Here is a 6000-nt window from a genome sequence, read left to right as displayed (position 1 = left end):
GAAAAAAGTGGACAGAAAGGTTGCCAGTTGTTGCGTTATATTCTTAACACTGAAACTGATTGACATTAGATTAGAGGGCATCAGGAGAAACATACTTGGCTCCTTTTGTTTCACTCATTCACTCATTAGAGGCTTTTTAAAGTGGTTTCTTATCAGTTGTTATAAGTGTTACTTTAAAAAGGAGGCGCTGAGACCAGTTTTGACCTCCATATAAAAAACACCTGACCTGCTCCTGTCTGAGATGTTCATAGGGTCACTTTGGAGATGATGAAGTCTGCCTTTGTATTGCTGGCATTACTGGCTGTCTCCGAGTAAGATGTGCAGTGACTTTAGAGCACAAATTCATATTTTTCTATGCTTAGTTTTGAACTGTGTGGTGTAAATGTTTTTCACAGTGTCAGCAGCTGTACTAACAAAGCTTTCTAGATCAGAACGGTGATTTCTATCATACATTCTTAATTTAAAAATGATTAAATCCTGATAGGTTAAAAGTCAGGACTTTGATGCCTTTGAGACAACTTAGTGGTGAAATTACACTGCAAAACAATTGTGAGATACAGTAATTACACTTTATAGTGCAGTTTCCGTTGTGCCATCATCTTGATCTCAATTTCATGCCATTATTAGACTTGTTCCCTTCTTTGAAGAAAAGATTTTTGGGCTCAATAATAAACAAAATAACCTGTAAAAACTTAGATGTTTTGTAGCGTAAGGAGAACTTTTATGAGGTTTAAAATACTCTATTGGAGGAAGAAAATTCATCCTGAAACCCAGAAAACCCCAAAATGTCAGTATGTGTTTTGATCAATACTTTTGTATTTGTTTGATATAATGAAAATTGTCGCCTAGGAGACCAGCTGTTCTGTCACACTTCTTCAATCTTGAACGATCAATGCCAATTTTTGAAGAACACAACATGATCAAACCCGTTGTCCCGCCGAGACAAGGCTGGTTCTTGACCTTTTTCTGGCTCAGATCACTGTAGTTTATTTTCTACACCACTAAATCCCTCCCAGTCTGAAACTCCTTTTTAGGATTAGTTATGAGGTCTGAAGTATTCTCGAAATGTTTGCGAGAAGGCCTCCAGATGTTTGCTAAACTCTGTTAAAATAATGGATGTGAGTCCATGTGTTGTTAATGAGACCGCGTCCGTGCAGGATTCCCTTGATGAGAGGAAAGTCGGCCAGGCTGCTGCTGCAGGAGAGAGGCCTCTTTAAAGAGTACAGGAGGAAGTTTCCATACAACTCTTCTGCAAAGTTTCTGCCAAGGAATGAGCAGAATGTGGTAACCATGACCTTTGACCCTGATGTAAGTTGCATGTGACCACTGTTTAATCTGCGCTGTGCAATGACAGACATGAACTAACTGAATAATCTTATTCTGGGCAAAAATAACATTCTTAGTTCTTCAAAGTGCTCTTTGACAACGGCTCCTCTGACCTTTGGGTTCCCTCCTCAAGTTGCAGCAGCTCTGCGTCTGGTAAGAACTCTGTTATAATCAATTAGTTGAATTTAACAATGAAGATGTTTAGTTTTTGTTATTTCCCCCAATATGAGCATGTGCATATTCGGTAACCCTTTATTTTACAGGTCCCTTCATTTTATACTAATTTCCTGAGTAATTTTCAGGTATTTGACAGTTTATTTTTAGGACATTTTACAGAAAGGGTGGTGCGATTTGGTACAAATAATAATAAGTTTTTGCACTGTGTGTTCTCTGTTTTTATGTCTGTGAAGCACTTTTCAAACTTGTTTGAAAAGTGTTATATAAATAAAAGTTATTGTTATTAGTTAGTAAGAACCCACTCTTAACAGACAGACAATACTCAGTATTCAGTGTGTAGTTTTGTGTGTCAAACACTTTATTAGGTTTTTTCAATAATTTCCTAAAAGTAGCTGCTGTGTGACTATTAATTCTTAGGACATTTATTTGAAAGGCTTATGTAATTTGGTAGTATACAAGAAATGTGCTCAGAGTTTTTAAGAAACTAATATGCTAAGATATAGTTTTACACACAACACCACAAAATGAAAACTGCAGTGAAGTTTAGCGTAACTCAGGTTCAGGATCACTTACGTCCATTCTTTTTGGTTGTAAAATTTAAAGAGTTGCCTTTCAAATGAGACCACGGTCATGAACAGCAACCTCTTTATTTTGGGTACATTATGTTGGGGCAGGTGCACAAAAATAGGGGTGCCTGGTAAGAAGTGAAGGTTTTTTTGAAACCTTTTTCTCTCCTCTGTTGCTTCACCTCACTCTCTCTGTGTCACTAGACAGTCATGTGAATTTCAACAGCTCAGGATCGTCCACTCTTCAGGCCGGCACAAAGCCAACATTAGATCCTTGACAAACATCTGATGTACCATGCAGCACATAATCCATAAAATGGACAGTTTGCTGTCAGATAAGTGACCACAACGTGGAGCACCAGGTTTATGGCCTCACTGAAACAGAGACAGTTTTTCTGGGGTCTGTATGCCTGGATGGGATTCTTGAACTGGCCTTGCATGTCACTTGATGGAGGCACACCTACTGTAAATCTGACAACATGTGGAACCAGAGCAGAATCCCCTAGCACATGTTCTCTGTATACCTGAGCAGGTGACAACTTGTTTGAGTCAAGAACATGAAAATACCGCTGACTCAAAGGTAATATTTACTATCTCATGTACAACATAGTGTTTTATATGAATAATTCAGTTTTAAAAAAAAATCTCTGTGCCTCCAGTTCTGTAGAGGGCAGTGTGTTAATTCTGGGGGGAACAGATCCCTCATATTACAGTGGAAGCATTAACTGGACCGCTCTGTATCGTGCCATTAACTTTTGGAAACATCCAAATTCAGAGGTAAGAACCTTTTTTTCCCTATAAATCTATGTAATTTCCCTCCACTTTAAACACATTATTTGAAGGTCCGATGCCTCCATTTGATGCTAATGATTTATGTAATATATTTATATATATAATATATATATATATATTTATATATTTATGTAATATTAATTTTTTAATGATACTTCCTTTATGCTGCAGCAGCACCATCAATGGGAACACTGTTGCTCTGGGAGTTGTGAAGCAGTGGATGACTCAGCACTTCTCTAATCATCGACCCGAGCAAAAACATTAACAACATTAATGGTTGGTTAATCATTCACAGACCAGTATGGTGATGTGAGTGTTTCGGATGTTTTTCCTCTTAGTAAACATAATATTAAACATATTTAGTGCAGTGTTCTGGGTTTTGAAACAGTAACATGTTTCATCTTTATCTCACAGGCTGCTGTGAGCTGCCGCAACACAAATCTCTGTCGGATATTGTCTTCAACCTCAATGGCAACAGCTTCTCTCTTCCTCCATCAGCCTCCGTTATAAAGGTTTGTATTTCAAGCACAGAAACTTAACAATAAGGCATACTTTATAAAGGTTAATAGTTAATATTTAACAGCTTTATCAATCCATAAATATTTAAGACATTGTTAGAGCAATGTTTACTTTATAGAACAGTCATAATCCATTAATACGAGCAATTTGCAGTTTATCCAAATGAAAATCCACTTAACATTTACAACTGCAGACTTCATAATGATAAATCCATAATCCTTTATTGACATTCATGATCACTATGGATCATAGTATGTGTGCTCAGCAGCTCTTTTCCAGAAATAAGTGGCTGGTTTAAGAGTCTTATTGATGAATTAAAGAGTTAGCAAAAAGACAAAGCTGGAGGAGGAAATACATTAACCAGGGATTTTTTTTTTAACAAACTGGCAAACCAAAAGTCTTGAAATAGCTTAAATGATTAATAGCTTAATAAAGGATTTATTAACTATTAGAAAGACCAGTAGTTGTAACCAGTGTTGGAAAGTAACTAAGCGCATTTACTCATGTACTATTCTTCAGTACAAATTTGAGGTATTTGTACTTCACTAGAGTATTTCCATTTTATGCTACTTTATACTTCCACTTCACTACATTTCAGAGGAAATATTGTACTTTCTACTCCAGTGTATTTATTTATCTGACAGCTTTAGTTACTTTTCATATGAATATTTGACACGATGGATAATATAACAAGCTTTTAAAATACAACACATTGTTAAAGATTAAACCATTGGTTTCCAAACTTTTTTGGCTTTTGACATCTTACAAAAAGCAGTGTGTAGTTGGGATCACATTTCAGATGTCTATGAGTTGTTAACAGCTCCACAAAATAGTGATTTTTCCCTCTAAACTTCTGACATGGTTTCATTTCAATAAATGTTAAAATGATCCAATATTTCACCAAAAATCAAAGATTAGAAAAAAGTCCAAAAACTGAAAACAGATTTGTGTATCAGAACTTTGTTTTTTCTTCTTTTCTCTCCCATTAATCATCTCACAACCCCTCAGATTTATCTGGTGACCCTTTGGAGGGGCCCGACCCCTAGGTTGGGAACCACTGGACTAAACTAGTTAACTGTATATAAAGTGGTTCAAACTAGCTCCACCTCCAGCAGCTACAACAGTAACATGCTGCTCTAACACTGATGCTTCAGTAATAATAATCTAATGATGTCATATATAATAATATATCAGCCAGAGGGACCAAACCACTACTTTTACTGCAATACTTGAACTACATCAGGCTGATAATATTTATGTACTTTTACTTAAGTGGGATTTTCAATGCAGGACTTTTACTTATAATGGAGAATTTTTACATTGCTGTATTGGTACTTTAATGAAGTAAAGGATCCGAATACTTCTTCCACTGCTGGTTGTAACATATAAGCTCTTTGTAAGGTAAAAGTGGTAGCAGATTGTGGCCTAGCTCACTCTCACTCTGATCCCAGTCTGTGTCTGGGTGCAGGACAGGGTTTGCACCAGGCACCTGGATCCATGTGAAGAGCTTGGCAGTTTAAAATGATTGTAGTAACTTGTCAGAAGCTGTTCTGGTCTTTGTCAACCTGGAAGAGTCTGAGACATTTAGAAATTAACAGATTTTATTTATTATTATTTATTTTTATTTATTTATTTATTTATATTCACTACAAAACAAATAATCTTGCATGAATGTTTGGAAGTGAAACTAATAAAATGCTGCCTTTAAGACATTTCAGTCATGTCTTTGTTGTCAAGAATCAATCTGAATGTTTTACTCCAGCATGGATCTGGGTTTTGGCAGCCACTAGATGGCAGAGGACTCACTAAACAGCACACAGCAGTCACTTCACCGTTCATGTGAGGCTCCTGGGAGGGGCATGAGGAAAGGATGAGTCATCTTACTTAGAATTCAGACTTTAAACCACAGAACCAAATGCCACTCGTTCATTGTCAGCAGGCGCCGGCTTACATTATAATGCCATCTGCATCTGTGATGTTCAGTGATCTGAGATTTTCTTTAGGCTGCTGCATTGTTCTAATTATAATCTGTGATTTGATACTCAAACAGGGTGCGTCACTCAGCTCTTTTCCATGTAAGCGCGTGCATTTACACTGATCATTAACCCTCTCATGCCTCTTTTATTTCTATTTCATGAAATACTTTTCACCTCTGAATTCAATACTGCATTGTTGCGCTGCACTTTCCAAATGGTTAAATACACACACCTGGCTCATGTTGCCTGTATTGTGGGTAAACATGGTAACGTGACACAGTAGCTACTGAAACAGGGAACATGGACTTCCCTGCAGACCTCTTCAATCATTCATCCAGTGGAGGAGTTGCAGGGCTGCAGGTGAGGTTTCCCACTGCAGCATCTTTTAGAGAGATGGACCAACCTCTATATAAAAAGATCACTTTTAATAATAATGCTGCACAAAGTTGCTACACTGTCCTATGAAAAAAAGAGATGTAGCATGTTCTGTATAATGTTAAGTTGATGCTTATTGAAACAACTACTACAACTAACGTTTTTAATACAGACACGAGGTTTACTGCTGTAAATTTGACATTAAATATTAGGTTGTCTGAGGTCAACATTAAACTCATCCAGCTGACTGTTCTGTCCTGGACAGTAAA

General features: G+C 36.9%; 1 pseudogene; it reads left to right on the top strand.

The window, feature by feature from the left end:
• Positions 1-267: 267 nt before the first annotated feature.
• On the top strand, positions 268-4900 carry LOC121891440 (annotated as a pseudogene).
• Positions 4901-6000: the final 1100 nt, after the last annotated feature.

The sequence above is a fragment of the Thunnus maccoyii genome, chromosome 3 (genome assembly GCF_910596095.1).
Source record: "Thunnus maccoyii chromosome 3, fThuMac1.1, whole genome shotgun sequence".
Lineage (NCBI taxonomy): Eukaryota > Metazoa > Chordata > Actinopteri > Scombriformes > Scombridae > Thunnus > Thunnus maccoyii.
The sequence above is the reverse complement of the archived record's forward strand: the minus strand, read 5'-3'. Positions and strand labels throughout refer to the sequence as shown.